The sequence below is a fragment of the Pseudophryne corroboree genome, chromosome 1, assembly GCF_028390025.1.
Source record: "Pseudophryne corroboree isolate aPseCor3 chromosome 1, aPseCor3.hap2, whole genome shotgun sequence".
Taxonomy (NCBI): Eukaryota; Metazoa; Chordata; class Amphibia; order Anura; family Myobatrachidae; genus Pseudophryne; species Pseudophryne corroboree.
Genome location: NC_086444.1, coordinates 383,464,578 through 383,483,528, shown reverse-complemented (window position 1 = coordinate 383,483,528; position 18,951 = coordinate 383,464,578). Strand labels below are relative to the sequence as shown.

At 51.0% G+C, this 18,951-nt stretch overlaps 1 long non-coding RNA gene across 1 annotated transcript; it reads left to right on the top strand.

The window, feature by feature from the left end:
- Positions 1-512: 512 nt before the first annotated feature.
- On the top strand, positions 513-18,229 carry LOC134887043 (uncharacterized). Its single transcript, XR_010170995.1, has 3 exons — positions 513-654; positions 1,133-1,265; positions 17,453-18,229. It is a non-coding gene; the product is annotated as an uncharacterized LOC134887043 (long non-coding RNA).
- The last annotated feature ends 722 nt before the right edge of the window (positions 18,230-18,951 follow it).

Sequence of the window (18,951 nt, the reverse complement as noted above, 5' to 3'; positions counted from 1 at the left end):
GGTCCGCCTACTTTTGTCTCTGGACTGCAGACCCCTCCGGCCACGTCACCACCCCCACCTTACCTGCCTCAGCCACAGTAACCCGCCGCCAGCCTCACCGCACCGTCCGTCTGTCTGCAGCCTCTGTCCCGCACAGGGACGCGTCACCGCCACCTCGTCCAGCGCTGCCAGGCTCCATCCATCCAGCTGCCTCACCCCAGCATCTTTACTTTACAGCCGCCAGCCTCCCTCCGCGCACCGACCGCCAGCCCCACCGGTCCATCTCTGTCTGCAGCGGCCGCCAACCTCTGTCCCGCACAGGGACGCGTCACCGCCGCCTCCTCCAGCGCTGCCAAGCTCCATCCCTCCAGCTGCCTCACCCAGCCTCTTTCGCTCACAGCCGCCAGCCTCCCTCCGCGCACCGGCCGCCAGCACAATTAATTAATCCCCCTCTGCCCGCTATCCTCTGCCTGCGCCGGGATCTCCTCACCGCCGCCTCGTCCATCCTGCAGGGACCAGCTACAGGCACAAGCTGCAGGGACTGCCACCACACCTCCATTGGCTGCAGGGACCGCTGCCTTCATCATCGCAGGGACCTGCCACCTTCCAGCTCCAGAAGCAAGGGACCACCTCACAGTGCAGCAAACTCCAGTTGCAAGGCATCCACGGAGACTGGTAGGTGCAAATGTATTCCTGCATCCTTATTCCCCCCCACCTGCAGCACCCCTCCATCCCCCACAGACTTGTTAAGTGGTCAGCTATTGACCCTTACCCACCCCTACACCTGGTAACATGTGGGTTATAAGCCCCCCTCAAATACTATTGCATCCTGCACCAAGATTCCCCCAAGACACCCCCTCTCGCCACCTGCAAGCCCTTCTACCCACACACACATATACAATTGTTATGTGGTCAATTATTCCCCCTAACACACTTAATATGCGCACTCCGGTACCCCAATACCACAGCGCCATCCCCTCCCGGCACTTGTGAGCCCCACCACAACCCCCTTTTCCCTCTGTATTGTATAAGTGATAAGGCAGGTGCATAGGGGTATGTGTACAGGGGATGGGTCAGGGTCATAGGGGTATGTAGCATACCAATGAGTTTATGTAGAATTGTATTTATTTATTGCACTCTCTGCTCCTTACAGGCTATGCTGCCCCATACACCTGCAGAAGCAAGAAGCTGCTGGCAGTGACAATACCATCCCACAGAGGAGAATCGGGACCGCCAATAGGTGGGGAGAGCAGAGGGGACCACATTCCACTTCTGTACGGCTTACGGTTAGTCACCTGCATCCATTACTCTGACCAGGGCCTGGAGCAGTCCCTGGTCGGAGTATTATACATACATAAACACTGTTATACACACACACACACACACACACACACACACACACACACACACACACACTGACACACACATATATATATATATATACACTGACAAGCACTTATACACTGGTATACACACATATACTGACACACACACACACACACACACACACACTGTGACACTCACACGTACATACACTGTGACACTCGCATGTACGTACGTACGTACGTACGTACGTACGTACGTACACTGTGACACACTGACATGTACACACACGTACACAGTGACATGTACACACACGTACACAGTGACATGTACACACACGTACACAGTGACATGTGTACACACACACTGTGACACACACGTATACTGTGACACAAATATATAAACACTGTTATACACATATACTGACACACACACATATATACACTGATACACACACATACTGTCACACACACATATATACACTGACAAGCACTTATACACTGATATACACACATGTACTGACACACACATATATACACTCTGACACACACCTATGTACACTGTGATACACACATATATACACCTACTGTATATACAGTGTGACACACACATACATACACTGATATACACACATACTGACACACACACTTTGACACTCGCACATATGTACGTACGTACGTACGTACGTACACTGACACATGTACGTACACACACACTTACGTACGTACGTACGTACGTACGTACACACACGTACACTGTGACATGTACACACACATACACTGTGACATGTACACACACGTACACTGTGACATGTACACACACGTACACTGTGACATGTACACACACGTACACTGTGACATGTACACACACGTACACTGTGACATGTACACACACGTACACTGTGACATGTACAGACACACACACACACACACACACACACACACACACACACACACGTATACTGTGACACGCACGTATACTGTGACACACATATATAAACACTGTTATACACATACTGACACACATATATACACTGATACACACACATACTGTCACACACACACATATATATATATATACACTGACAAGCACTTATACACTGATATACACACATGTACTGACACACACACAAACATATATATATATATATATATATACACACACACACACATACACTCTGACACACACATATGTACACTGTGATAGACACACTCGCATGCACGTACACTGTGACACTCGCATGTATGTACGTACGTACACTGACACACACGTACGTACGCACATGTATGTACGTACACACACACGTACACTGTGACACGTACACACACACGTACACTGTGACACGTACACACACATGTACACTGTGACACGTACACACACGTACACTGTGACACGTACACACACGTACACTGTGACACGTACACACACGTACACTGTGACACGTACACACACGTACACTGTGACACGTACACACACGTACACTGTGACACGTACACACACGTACACTGTGACACGTACACACACGTATACAGTGACACGTACACACACGTATACAGTGTGACACGTACACGTATACAGTGTGACACACATATGTACACTGATATACACACATATACTGACACACACACACTGACACTCGCACGTACGTACACTGTGACACTCGCATGTACGTACGTACGTACGTACGTACGTACGTACGTACGTACGTACACTGACACACACGTACGTACACACACATGTATGTATGTACGTACACACACACGTACACTGTGACATGTACACGCACGTACACTGACATGTACACTGACATGTACACACACGTACACTGACATGTACACACACGTACACTGTGACATGTACACACACACGTACACTGTGACATGTGTACACACGTACACTGACACACAAACGTATACAGTGTGACACACACATACGTACACTGATATACACACGTATAGTGTGACACACACATACGTACACTGATATACACACATACTGACACACTCGCATGTACGTACACTGTGACACTCGCATGTACGTACGTACGTACACTGACACACACGTACGTACACACATGTATGTACGCTGACACACACGTACGTACACACATGTATGTACGTACACACACGTACACTGACATGTACACACGTACACTGACATGTACACTGACATGTACACACACGTACACTGACATGTACACTGTGACATGTACACACACGTACACTGACATGTACACTGTGACATGTACACACACGTACATTGACATGTACACTGTGACATGTACACACACGTACTGTGACATGTACACACGTACACTGTGACATGTACACACACGTACGCTGTGACATGTACACACACGTACTGTGACATGTACACACACGTACACTGACATGTACACACACGTATACAGTGTGACACACATACGTACACTGATATACACACATATACTGACACACACTGACACTCGCACGTACGTACAGACACTCGCATGTACGTACGTACACACACGTACGTACACACACATGTACGTACGTACACACACACGTACACTGACATGTACACGCACGTACACTGTGACATGTACACGCACGTACACTGTGACATGTACACGCACGTACACTGTGACATGTACACGCACGTACACTGTGACATGTACACGCACGTACACTGTGACATGCACACGCACGTACACTGACATGTACACGCACGTACACTGTGACATGTACACACACGTATACAGTGTGACACACATACGTACACTGATATACACACATACTGACACACACACACTGACACTCGCACGTATGTACATACGTACACTGTGACACACGTACGTACGTACGTACGTACGTACGTACGTACGTACGTACGTACACACATGTATGTACGTACACACATGTACTTACGTACGCACACACGTGCATGCGTACGTACGTACACACACGTACACTGTGACGTGTACACACACGTACACTGTGACATGTGTACACACACGTACACTGTGACATGTGTACACACACGTACACTGTGACATGTGGACACACACGTACACTGTGACATGTGGACACACACGTACACTGTGACATGTGGGCACACACACTGTGACACACACACGTATACAGTGTGATACACATACGTACACTGATATACCCACATATACTGACACACACACACTGTGACACTCGCATGTACGTACGTACACACACATGTACGTACACACACACACGTACTTACGTACGCACACACAGTGCAGAATTATCTGTTTACTAGGTGCTTCATCGCGCCCTACGGGCGCTCTTCACACCGTCGCAAGGGGCTACGCCCCCTTAACCCTTGCATGCCTTTCTGGGGTTCAATATTTGTGTTATATGGAGTATCACCTGCATTCCTTTGTTAGTGGTTAAATATTGCACAATGAAAGGGTGTGCGATGGTGAAGGAGGCGCAGCCCCTTGCGACGGCGTGAACAGCACCTGCAGGCCACAATGTACAGAATGTAGCGGGTGCGGGAGGTACTGCGGATGGTGTCTGTAGATGCTGCGGATGGAGGGGGGGCGGAAGTGGGGGTGGGGCCCGGATGGGGAAGGGTTGGGAGGTGCTGCGGGTGGGGGAGGGGCAGAGGAGTGGGGGATGCAGATGGGGAAGGGGTCCGGAGGCACTGCAGGTGGGGGAGGGGCAGGGGTGCCATGGGTGGGGGAGGGGCAGGTGTAGGGATGTTGCAGATGGGTGAAGGGTTCCGGAGGTGCTGTGGGATGGGAAGGGGCGGTAGTGCCACTGGTGGGGTAGGGGTCCGTAGGCGCCATGGGTAGGGGAGGGGCAGGTACGGGTGTTGCGGCAGATGGGGAAGGAGGTCCGGAGGTGCTGCAGGTGGTGGTGGGGCAGGTGCGGGGGTGCCATTGGTGGGGGAGGGGTGGGTGAGGGGGGGACCGCGGATGGAGGAGGGTGTCTGCAGATGCTGCGGGTGGAGGGGGGCAGGTGTGGGGGAGACATATAAGGGGGGTGAATGGTGGAGGGGGCCTGGAGATTGCTGGGGGTGGTGAAGGGGCGGAGGAGTGGGAGCCGCGGGTGGTGTAGGGGGTCTGGAGGCACAGCATGTGGGGGAGGGGTGGAGTGCCGCATGTGGTGGAGGGGAAGGTGCGGAGGTGTGGTGCATTGGGGAGAGGTCTGGAGGTGCTGCGGGTACTGTACCTGCCAAAAAGGTAGTTGGAGGGTATGCAGTAACAGGGCCAGGACAGGGGTGACAGGGTCAGAACAGGGTTGACTGGGCCAGGACAGGGGTGACAGGGTCAGAACAGGGGTGACGGGGCCAGGACAGGGGTGACGGGGCCAGGACAGGGGTGACGGGGCCAGGACAGGGGTGACGGGGCCAGGACAGAAATGACAGGGACAGGATAGGGGTGACAGGGTCAGTGTAGGGGCGGCAGGACCAGGACAGGGGTGTCAGGGCCAGTATAGGGTTGACAGGGCAAGCACAGGGGTGACAGGGCCAGGATAGGGGTAGCAGGGCCAGCATAAGGGTGACAGGGCCAGGATAAGGGTGAAAGGGCCAGGATAAGGGTGAAAGGGCCAGGATAAGGGTGGCAGGTCAAGGCCAGGGGTTACAGGGACATGACAGAACACAGGGCACGGGAGAGATTGGTATTAGGGACAGAACAGTGGTGACAGACAGATGTGTCTTACCGGAGTCACTGCTGCTGGCTGCTGCTGTTCCACTCCAACCTGTTGGCATCTGCTGCTGGTGGAGACTTGGCATGGCTGACTCTCTTAGGCTGTATTCCTGCTTCCTCTGCCCGTCCGCATCACTCCCCCCCTCCTCAGTCACACACCGCAGACCTCGCGCAGCTGCCGGGCACTGTGGTAAGGTGAGACTGGGATTGACTGGTTAGCCCCCAGGAGATGCTGCGGCTGGAGGGAGGAGGGGGTCATAGCATGCACGTGGCGCGGACCTCACGGCTGCTGGGCACTATGGTAAGGGGAGACTGGGAGTGACTGGTTAGCTCCCAGGAGACGCGGATGCTGGAGGGAGGAGGGGGTCAGAGCCTGGAAGCAGCGCGGACTTCTGCAGCGCTACCCGCCGGCTAAAGTGTGTGAAGGAGCTGGGCGCAACTCACTGCGGGTGGCAGCGCTGCAGCTAGCGGTGGGGTCGCAGGGGCTGGAGATAACAGAGGCAGTACGGAAAGTGCACAGCGGCTGGTGACCCACAAAACTACAGCTAAGAAGCGTGGAGTGTGCCAGAATGTGACGCTCCTCCCTGCCAGAGAGACCCTGCTGAGTATGCTGATGTGGGGATCAAGTATGGCATACCCCCTCACACACCCCCATACCTCCCAAATGTCCCAATTTTCGCGGGACAGTCCCATTTTTTGGGGTCTGTCCCGCTGTCCCACCCGCGGGTCGCAGTGTCCTGCGGTGGGGGGGGAGCAGTTGGAAAGCTCCTGTACTCGCTGTTCTGCTTAGCAGAGCAGCGGTGAATAGTGGAGACAGAGGGAGAGGGGGCATCAGGGGGTACGGATTAAGGGGGGGTTCCAGCAGCAGAGCCGGATTAAGGGGGGGGGGCAGGCGGTACGTACCGTTGGCCCCACAGTTTTAGGGGGCCCCCTGGCTGGAGTAGCTCTGTCCCAGGTCAGAAGCCCCCCCCCTCCCCCCACCCCGTCCTGCCAGCAACAACGGCAGCATTGTGCTACAGTCAGCATACGCTGCTGCGTATTGGCATGTCTGTGGTGTTGCAGGGAGGCAGCAGTCTCCCTGCTTTCTTCTGCCTGTGCGGGTGTGTAGGGGGAGCGACCACCTCCTCTGGATTTACCAATAGCTGAGGGGCCAAAATACCATAAAAAAAAATAATAAAAAAAAAATCCCGGAATTTGCATAATGGGGCGTGGCCTCGCGGGGCGCGATTAGGCCACGCCCCCAACCCACAGCAGGCACAGCAATGAGATAGGGCTCCCCTGTCTCAAGTACCCTGTGCCCCCCGGACTCATAATCAGCCCCTGGGGGCATGCCAGCAGCTCACAGAGCGCTGGGCATGCCCCCTCACTGACGAAAACGGGGCCCTCCCGTGAAGCCACGCCCCCTTTTCGCTGTGTGTGTGTGTGTGTGTGAGTGTGAGTGTGTGTGTGTGTGAAAGCTGGGAGGTATGCACCCCTGCCTGTGCCATGTCCATACTATCTGCTTCTGCAGCTGCTCCTAGTGTCCTATAGATTTGGCCAGATCTGTGACTCATTTGACTAACTCCGCCCACTGTTGTGACTCCGCCCAGCGTTAGCAAATGAATCACAAGATCACAGATCTGGGCTATTATATAGGAGATTTTGGCAAAAAAGACACCTGATGCTAGAAGATTCTCACATGACTGTTTGGGATGACTGCAGTAAAGATGTATGACAACAATTGTAACACATTATCAGTCCCTGGGAAGATGACTGTACGGAAGGTGTAGTGCAGTGGTTCCCAAAGTTTTTTGAATCACGGCGCCCTGGAGTATCAGAATTTTTTTCACGGCACCCCTAGGCCAATAGTTTTTTATTGAGAGATTTAGAATAAATATTAAATTAAATAAATTGTGTTTATATGTCATCCTTAGGTTCAATTGTGTGGTGAGGGACAGGATTTGCTTCTGTTTGTCCACATATTTTATGACTGGCAGCCACCAGCACTGGTTTTGCCTATTACATTGATCATAAATAATTTAAATTGGCCCTGGACCACCAACCCATGGCACCCCTGCAAGTGTCCCGAGGCATCCCAGGGAGCCACGGCACACAGTTTGGGAACCACTGGTGTAATGATAAGCATTACTGCCTCACAGCACTGAGGTCATGAGTTCGATTCCTACCACGGCCCTGTGTGGAGCTTGTATATTCTCCCCGTACTTGTGTGGGTTTCCTGCCACAATCCAAAAACATACTCAGTGCCAGATTAAGGTACACATGGGCCTGGAGCTGAAATTCATGAAGGGCCTAATGTGCCGCTGCAGGGGGTGTGGCCAATGTTGCAGGTGATTATTTTTTTGAGGGGTCATGTCCAATGGTGTGTGGGCCCTACTGTGGCGGTGGTCTGCACATGGCATGGCATGTGCTATGGGGTGCAGACAGCACTATGAAGAGCATGCTGGATTGGTGATGGTCTATGGTGGGGTCATCTCATGATATTACTGATATTATATATATATATATATATATATATATATATATAGATAACTATATATATATATATATATATATATATAGTTATCTAGCTAGGGAGATGGGACAGACCTAGGAGAGGAGCCTGGCCTTGAAAGATAGCGTGAGGGGAGGGAAAAAAGGATGGCACACCAGTCCGGGGTAGGGAAAGGAGGGGAGAGCAGTCTGGGGTGATAGTGTATGGTGGGAACATCTCGTGTCATTACTCTGAGATGGTACAGAAGAAAAAAACAACAAATTTTATAATATATATATATATATATATATATATATATATATGGGTTGGGTATGCATGACCCGCATCCCGGCAGCGGTATGCCAGCTGGCGCAAGCCGCCCCTTGCAGGCTTGCTGTGGTCACCACAGGTTCTATTCTCACTCTATGGGTGTCATGGACACCCACAAATGGGAATAGTCCCTGTTGGCTGGCATGCCAACCGTCAGGATTTTCAGGGGGCGGAATGAAGAGGGAGGTGCTGTGACCGGCGGTCACATAACTTCATCCCATATATATATATATATATATATATATATATTTCTCTGACGTCCTAGTGGATGCTGGGGACTCCGTCAGGACCATGGGGATATAGCGGCTCCGCAGGAGACAGGGCACAATAATAAAAGCTTTAGGATCAGGTGGTGTGCACTGGCTCCACCCCCTATGACCCTCCTCCAAGCCTCAGTTAGATTTTTGTGCCCGACGAGAAGGGTGCAATCTAGGTGGCTCTCCTGAGCTGCTTAGAATAAAAGTTTAAGTTAGGTTTTTTATTTTCAGTGAGTCCTGCTGGCAACAGGCTCACTGCTACGAGGGACTTAGGGGAGAGAAGAAAACTCACCTGCGTGCAGGATGGATTTGCTTCTTAGGCTACTGGACACCATTAGCTCCAGAGGGAGTCGGAACACAGGTCTCACCCTGGGGTTCGTCCCGGAGCCGTGCCGCCGACCCCCCTTGCAGATGCCGAAGTTGAAGAGGTCCAGAAACAGGCGGCAGAAGACTTTCAGTCTTCATAAGGTAGCGCACAGCACTGCAGCTGTGCGCCATTGTTGTCAGCACTTCACCAACAGTCACCAACTGTCACTGAGGGTGCAGGGCGCTGGGGGGGGCGCCCTGGGCAGCAATGTATAATACCTTTTTATGGCTAAAATACATCACATATAGCCCTTGAGGCTATATGGATGTATTTAACCCCTGCCAGATCTCACAAACTCCGGGAGAAGAGCCCGCCGAAAAGGGGGCGGGGCCTATTCTCCTCAGCACACGGCGCCATTTTCCTGCTCAGCTCTGCTGTGAGGAAGGCTCCCAGGCTCTCCCCTGCACTGCACTACAGAAACAGGGTTAAAACAGAGAGGGGGGGCACTTATTTGGCGATATGATTACATATATAAAAATGCTATAAGGGAAAACACTTGTATAAGGGGTTGTCCCTGTATAATTATAGCGTTTTTGGTGTGTGCTGGCAAACTCTCCCTCTGTCTCCCCAAAGGGCTAGTGGGGTCCTGTCCTCTGTCAGAGCATTCCCTGTGTGTGTGCTGTGTGTCGGTACGTGTGTGTCGACATGTAGGAGGACGATGTTGGTGAGGAGGCGGAGCAAATTGCCTGTATTGGTGATGTCACTCTCTAGGGAGTCGACACTGGAATGGATGGCTTATTTAGGAATTACGTGATAATGTCAACACGCTGTAAGGTCGGTTGACGACATGAGACGGCCGGCAAACAAATTAGTACCTGTCCAGGCGTCTCAGACACCGTCAGGGGCTTGTAAAAACGCCCATTTACCTCAGTCGGTCGACACAGACACAGACACGGACACTGACTCCAGTGTCGACGGTGAAGAAACAAACGTATTTTCCTTTAGGGCCACACGTTTCATGTTAAGGGCAATGAAGGAGGTGTTACATATTTCTGATACTACAAGTACCACAAATAAGGGTATTATGTAGGGTGTGAATAAACTACTTATAGTTTTTCCTGAATCAGATAAATTAAATGAAGTGTGTGATGATACGTGGGTTTCCTCCGATAGAAAATTATTGGCGGTATACCCTTTCCCGCCAGAAGTTAGGGCGAGTTGGGAAACACACCTTAGGGTGAATAAGGCGCTCACACGCTTATAAAAACAAGTGGCGTTACCGTCTCCAGATACGGCAGCCCTCAAGGAGCCAGCTGATAGGAAGCTGAAAAAATATCCTAAAAGTATATACACATATACTGGTGTTATACTACGACCAGCAATCGCCTCAGCCTGGATGTGCAGCGCTGAGGGGGCTTGGTCGGATTTCCTGACTGAAAATATTGATACCCTTGACAGGGACAAGATTTTATTGACTATAGAGCATTTTAAGGATGCATTTCTATATATGCGAGATGCGCAGAGGGATATTTGCATTCTGGCATCAAGAGTAAATGTGATGTCCATATCTGCCAGACGACAGTGGTCAGGTGATGCAGATTCCAGACGGCACATGGAAGTATTGCCGTATAAAGGGGCGGTCCATCGGACCTGGTGGCCATGGCAACAGCTGAAAAATCCACCTTTTGTTACCCCAAGTCACATCTCAGCAGAAAAGGACACAGTCTTTTCAGTCTCAGTCCTTTCGTCCCCATAAGGGCAGGCGGGCAAAAGGGCCAGTCATATCTGCCCAGGGGTAGAGGAAAGGGAAGAAGACTGCAGCAGGCAGCCCATTCCCAGGAACAGAAGCCCTCCACAGCTTCTGCCAAGTCCGCAGCATGACGCTGGGGCCGTACAAGCGGACTCAGGTGCGGTAGGGGGTCATCTCAAGAGTTTCAGCACGCAGTGGGCTCACTCACAAGTGGACTCCTGGATCCTACACGTAGTATCCCAGGTGTACATTGGAAATTCGAGACGTCTCCCCCTCACAAGTTCCTGAAGTCTGCTTTACCAACGTCTCCCTCCGACAGGGAGGCAGTATTGGGAACAATTCACAGGCTGTATTCCCAGCAGGTGATAATCAAAGTACCCCTTCTACAACAAGGGAAGGGGTATTATTCCACACTATATTGTGGTACTGAAGCCAGACGGCTAGGTGAGATCTGAAATATTTGAACACTTACATACAAGCGTTCAAATCAAGATGGAGTCACTCAGAGCAGTGATAGCGAACCAGGAAGAAGGGGACGATATGGTGTCACTGGATATCAGGGACGCTTACCTACATGTCCAAATTTGCCCTTCTCACCAAGGGTACCTCAGGTTCGTGGTACAGAACTGTCACTATCAGTTCAGACGCTGCCGTTTGGATTGTCCACGGCACCCCGGGTCTTTACCAAGGTAATGGCCGAAATGATGATTCTTCTTAAAAGAAATATGGACGCTTTCCTGATAAGGGCAAGGTCCAGAGAACAGTTGGAGGTCGGAGTAGCACTATCTTAAGTAGTTCTACGACAGCACAAGTGGATTCTAAATATTCCAAAATCGCAGTTTTTTCCGACGATACGTCTACTGTTCCTAGGGATGATTCTGGACACAGTCCAGAAAAGGATGTTTTCTCCCGGAGAAGAAAGCCAGGGAGTTATCCGAGCTAGTCAGGAACCTCCTAAAACCAGGAAAAGTATCAGTGCATCATTGCACAAGGATCCTGTGAAAAATGGTGGTTTCTTACAAAGCGATCCCATTCGGTAGATTTCACGCAAGAACCTTTACGTGGGATCTGCTGGAAAAATGGTCCGGATCGCATCTTCAGATGCATCAGCGGATAACCCTGTCTCCAAGGACAAGGGTGTTTCTTCTGCGGTGGCTGCAGAGTGCTCATCTATGAAAGGGCCGCAGATTCGGCATTCAGGACTGGGTCCTGGTGACCACGGATGCCAGCCTGAGTGGCTGGGGAGCAGTCACACAAGGAAAAAATTTCCAGAGAGTGTGATCGAGTCTGGAGACTTCTCTCCACATAAATATACTGGAGCTAAGGGCAATTTACAATGCTCTAAGCTTAGCAAGACCTCTGCTTCAAGGTCAGCCGGTATTGATCCAGTGGGACAACATCACGGCAGTCGCCCACGTAAACAGACAGGGCGGCACAAGAAGCAGGAGGGAAATGGCAGAAACTGCAAGGATTCTTCGCTGGGCGAAAAATCATGTGATAACACTCTCAGCAGTGTTCATTCCGGGAGTGGAAAACTGGGAAGCAGACTTCCTCAGCAGGCATGACCTCCACCCGGGAGAGTGGGGACTTCATCGGGAAGTCTTCCACATGATTGTAAACCGTTGTGAAAAACCAAAGGTGGACATGATGGCGTCCCGCCTGAACAAAAAACTAGATATTGCGCCAGGTCAAGGGACCCTCAGGCAATAGCGGTGGACGCTCTGGTAACACTGTGGATGTACCAGTCAGAGTATGTGTTCCCTCCTATGCCTCCATACAAAAAGTACTGAGAATCATAAGAGGGAGATGAGTAAGAATGATACTCGTGGTTCCGGATTGGCCAAGAAGGACTTGGTACCCGAAACTTCAAGAGATGTTCACGGAAGACCCGTGGCCTCTACCTTTAAGAAAGGACCTGCTCCAGCAGGGGCCTTGTCTGTTCCAAGACTTACCGCGGCCGCGTTTGACGGCATGGCGGTTGAACGCCGGATCCTGAAAGGGCATTCCAGATGAAGTCATCCCTACCCTGGTCGAAGACAGGAAGGATGTAACCGCAAAACATTTTCACCGCATTTGGCGAAGATATGTTGCGTGGTGTGAGGCCAAGAAGGCCCCTACAGAGGAATTCCAACTGGGTCGTTTCCTACATTTCCTGAAAACAGGACTGTCTATGGGCCTAAAATTAGGGTCCATTAAGGTTCAAATTTCGGCCCTGTCGAATTTCTTCCAGAAAGAACTGGCTTTAGTGCCTGACGTTCAGATGTTTGTAAAAGGGGTACTGCATATACAGCCTCCTTTTGTGCCCCAGTGGCACCTTGGGATCTCAATGTTGTTTTGAGTTTCCTAAAGTCACATTGGTTTGAACCACTCACCACTGTGGACTTAAAATATCTCACATGGAAGGTGACGATGCTATTAGCACTGGCTTCAGCCAGGCGTGTGTCAGAATTGGCGGCTTTATCATATATAAAGCCCTTACTTAATTTTTCATTCTGACAGGGCAGAATTGAGGACTCGTCCTCAATTTCTCCTTAAGGTGTTTTCTGTTTTTCACATGAACCAACCTATTGTGGTACCTGCGGGTACTAGGGACTTGGAGGACTCCAAGTTACTTGACGTTGTCAGGGCCCTGAAAAATATGTTTCCAGGAAGGCTGGAGTCAGAAAATCTGACTCGCTGTTTAGCCTGTATGCACCCAACAAGATGGGTGCTCCTGCTTCTAAGCAGACGATTGCTCGCTGGATTTGTAATACAATTCAGTTTACACATTCTGTGGCAGGCCTGCCACAGCCAAAATCGGTAAAAGCCCATTCCAAAAGGAAGGGGGCTCATCTTGGGCGACTGCCCGAGGGGTCTCGGCTTTACAACTTTGCCGAGCAGTTACTTGGTCAGGGGAAAACACGTTTGCTAAATTCTACAAATTTGATACCCTGGCTGAGGAGGACATGGAGTTCTCTCATTCGGTGCTGCAGGGTCATCCGCACTCTCCCGCCCGTTTGGGAGCTTTGGTATAATCCCCATGGTCCTGACGGAGTCCCCAGCATCCACTAGGACGTCAGAGAAAATAAGATTTTACTTACCGATAAATCTATTTCTCGTAGTCCGTAGTGGATGCTGGGCGCCCATCCCAAGTGCGGATTGTCTGCAATACTTGTACATAGTTATTGTTACAAAAATCGGGTTATTCTTGTTGTGAGCCATCTTTTCAGAGGCTCCTTCGTTGTTATCATACTGTTAACTGGGTTCAGATCACAGGTTGTACGGTGTGATTGGTGTGGCTGGTATGAGTCTTACCCGGGATTCAATATCCTTCCTTATTATGCACGCTCGTCCGGGCACAGTATCCTAACTGAGGCTTGGAGGAGGGTCATAGGGGGTGGAGCCAGTGCACACCACCTGATCCTAAAGCTTTTATTATTGTGCCCTGTCTCCTGCGGAGCCGCTATATCCCCATGGTCCTGACGGAGTCCCCAGCATCCACTACGGACTACGAGAAATAGATTTATCGGTAAGTAAAATCTTATTATAATAGTAATTTCAGAGAGCCTGTCCTCCTGAATGCATGCAAAATGGGAGGGAGGGCATGTGCCAAAATGGCTCTTACAGACAGAACAAAGAGAGGAGTCAAGAACGTGCAGGATTGGCCGGGGAGGGGGGGTCGATTTGTGAAAAAGAGCGTGGTGGTGGTGATGGGGACTGAACAGGTAAAGAAAAGAGGATGAGCATCAATCACAGTGGTGGGCAGGGCAAACTAAAATGTCCTGGCAGGTGGTTCCTTTGCCAGTGTAGTTTAAGCACCGCCCACTGGTTCCTTGGCAGAACTCTTGCCAGCTGCTCTGCTTTGCCTGCTGGAACTTCTCCTTGCTGCTAAGTCCCGGGGCTGCCTTTTCTGAGCTCAAAGGATTAGTGTGCGGGGACAGGTCTGGTGGGTGACAGAGCGAGTGTGGAGGGACAGGTCTGGTGTGTGACAGGGTGAGGGGATAGGTCTGGTAGGGGACAGGGTGAGGGTGCGGGGATAGGTCTGGTAGGGGACATGGTGAGGGGGCGGGGATAGGTCTGGTAAGGGACAGGGTGAGGGTGCAGGATCATGTCTGGTAAGGGACAGGGAGAGGGTGCAGGATCATGTCTGGTAGGGAACAGGGTGAGGGTGCTGGGATAGGTCTGGTAGGGGACAGGGTGAGGGTGTGGGGATAGGTCTAGTAGGGGACAGGGTGAGGGTGTGGGGATAGGTCTGGTAGGGGACAGGGTGAGGGGACAGGTCAGGTTGGGGACAGGTCAGGTAGGGGATAGGGTGAGGGGACAGGTCTGGTAGGGGACAGGGTGAGGGTGCGGGGATAGGTCTTGTAGGGGACAGGGTGAGGGTGCGGGGATAGGTCTGGTAGGGGACATGGTGAGGGGGCGGGGATAGGTCTGGTAAGGGACAGGGTGAGGGTGCAGGATCATGTCTGGTAAGGGACAGGGAGAGGGTGCAGGATCATGTCTGGTAGGGAACAGGGTGAGGGTACTGGGACTGGTAGGGGACAGGGTGAGGGTGTGGGGATAGGTCTAGTAGGGGACAGGGTGAGGGTGTGGGGATAGGTCTGGTAGGGGACAGGGTGAGGGGACAGGTCAGGTAGGGGACAGGTCAGGTAGGGGATAGGGTGAGGGGACAGGTCTGGTAGGGGACAGGGTGAGGGTGCGGGGATAGGTCTGGTAGGGGACAGGATGAGGGTGCGGGGACAGGTCTGGTAGGGGACAGGGTGAGGGTGCGGGGACAGGTCTGGTAGGGGACAGGGTGAGGGTGCGGGGATAGGTCTGGTAGGGGACAGGGTGAGGGTGCGGGGATAGGTCTAGTAGGGGACAGGGTGAGGGTGTGGGGATAGGTCTGGTAGGGGACAGGGTGAGAGTGCGGGGATAGGTCTGGTAGGGGACAGGGTGAGAGTGCGGGGATAGGTCTGGTAGGGGACAGGGTGCAGGGACAGGTCAGGTAGGGGACAGGTCTGGTAGGGGATAGGGTGAGGGGACAGGTCTGGTAGGGGACAGGATGAGGGTGCGGGGACAGGTCTGGTAGGGGACAGGGTGAGGGTGCGGGGACAGGTCTGGTAGGGGACAGGGTGAGGGTGCGGGGATAGGTCTGGTAGGGGACAGGGTGAGGGTGCGGGGACAGGTCTGGTAGGGGACAGGGTGAGGGTGCAGGGACAGGTCTGGTAGGGGACAGGGTGAGGGGACAGGTCTGGTAGGGGACATGGTGAGAGAGTCTGTGCAGGCAGGTATGGGCACAGGTACAGCTCCCCCCCCCCCCCCCCCCCCCATTTTGTCCTTTCACAGCAACCCCCACCCCGCAATATTAACCTTACATTGGTAACCTCCCTTCAATATTTTCTACCACATCACAGTACTTATCCACAGTGTCCTCATCACAGGCAACGCCAGCAAACAATAAAATTACCTTGTAATAAACGCCCCTGCGCCTTCACCAGCTCCCCTGGCAGCCTGGACTGACGTGACACTGAGAACACTGGAAGAGTGGAGATAAGGGAGGCGGAGCTGCTCGGCCACAACACAAACACAACGGCCGGGTACGAGTGCCTCCCGTCCGCAGCCAGCCATGCGCATGTGGCTGCGGATGGCCATCAATATGTGACATATAGCAGTCTGAGGGGGGGATTGTCAGATGGCTACCCGACGTGCCCCCAGCTCAACCAGCCCCTGTGATTCCTAGCCCGGCTCCAGCCTGGAGCTGAAAGCTGGAGGCGGAGCTTGGCTAGAATAAAACCTAGATGCACGGGGGAGGAGCCTCATGCTGGTGCGGGCCGTGCATCTGGCTGCAAAAAAAAACTCCTAAATGACACGGAGGGGACACGTGCCTGGGTGCCCGCCCCGACCCCCCCCCCCCCCCCCCCCGCAACCCTGAGTCCGCCACTACGGCAGAGGGGAGTATGACGGCCGCTGACAGCTTGTGCGTTGTGACAGGAAAAAGTTTTTTCCTGTCACCACTGTCAGTCTCCTTGGGCCTATTTTCATGGGGAGGCCTGGAGCTGCAGCTCCATCCGCCCCATTGTTAATCCGGCCCTGAACATACTGATACTGTAGGTTAATTGGCTTCCAACAAAATCAACCCTAGTGTGAATGTGTATACATGTGGCAGGGAATATAGATTGTAAGCTCCACTGGGGCAGGTACTGGCTGCGGAATGTGTGCACTATATAAATAACTGGAAATAAATGACTGCTGCGACCACTTGTCACTTTCATTACTACTCGAGCCCTGTGTCCGCTGGAGTATGGATCTGCGGCCTTCATAGGCAGCGAAAATGATGCTGTCTTTTCATTAACAACTGTTTATTTCAATATATCTGCTTTAACACTCAATATTATAATTTCTATTATAGAACACTCAGTGATCCTAAATCATCCATTTGATTGGAACAACAACACCTTTTCAGACAAATCTCGGAAAAATTAATGTCGATCCAAGAAGAGCAAGAGCAGCAATTGCTATAGCTGCTGTAAACCTATTTCTACATACTAGGAGAAAGACCAGAAAGAATCGCAAAAGAAGCTGCTGGACCAAAGCATGGTTGAAAAGAAGAGACACTCTATGGAGCTGTTAAAAGAAATAAGAGAAAATAACCCGGATGACTACTATTTAAGAATGCCCGACAACACCTTTCAAGAGTTACTTAAACTCGTAGCTTCTCAACATTGACCCACAGCAGTGTTAATTAACATGGGTGTTGCATTGAAAATAGGATTGCAGTTGTGTATGTATATGCAAACTGAAACTTGCAGAACCACAACTGGCAGCTTGCCGTGACACCAGGTCATGCTATGACAATTGTAGTTCAACAAAAAAAAATTGTAACAAAATTTACAGATAGCAAATGATTACTTCAATTCTTGTACTGCTGCCCAGGAGTAGTTCAAAAGGTATGTTTTTACAAATTAAAATGATCAAAAATAAAAAGATACTGAAGTACATGTACCAGGGAAAGCTTGTACTTGTGCTTCTCCAAGTTCCAATTTGCCTTAGCAGCCCAACCATGCTGGTATCCATAGTTCAGTATAAAAATAAGTAAATCTAATAAATGTATGGTGGTGAAAGAAAAGCCCAGTTTCACTAAAAAAAAAGACACTTCTGCATGTTTTGAAATGAAAAAACAAAACAAAACTGAAGAACTGTAGGCAGGCACTGTCCGCCTACTTCGGTGACATCACAAGTTGGACAGAAGTTGGCAGGTTGGTTGGTCTGATGAAAAGTTGGTTAGATGTGTGGAGCACTGGTAAAAAGTTGGTTAGATGTGTGGGGCACTGTTTTAGTTGAACAGACAAGTTGGATGGTTGGAAGTTTGGAGTGTTGGAGAAAAGTTGGTCTGATGTATGGCTAGCATAAATTAACTTTACTTAATCTGATTGTGTGGCCTGGAATCCATTGTGTGGGGAAGAATGAGGGGGGTTGTATGGCCTGACATCTGAGACTGGCTGTATCTACCCAACAGCAAACACACAGGTTATCTGATCAGTGACATGGGGGAAACATTATTTTACAAACTATAACACAATAACCAATACATTCATATATATACATCGAAAACATAACTGTACCCTTGTAACAATAACATCATACAATATAATACAATATTGCCTAACATATAACTAATAACATATTGGCAATTGGTGAAGTCCATGTGTAGGACCAGGGCTAGGAAAGTAACCACGTGTCTTTTACCACTGAGCGACACGACGCGCCAGCTGTGTCATCACATGTCGTCACATTACCTTTCCCTACTTTCTCGCCCTGTGTCCTAAGTAGCTTAAGCTTGCTGAGCGCAGTGCTGCTCTTCTACATCAGACAGTCTGTGCCCCATCATAACAATGACTGGCTGGTTTC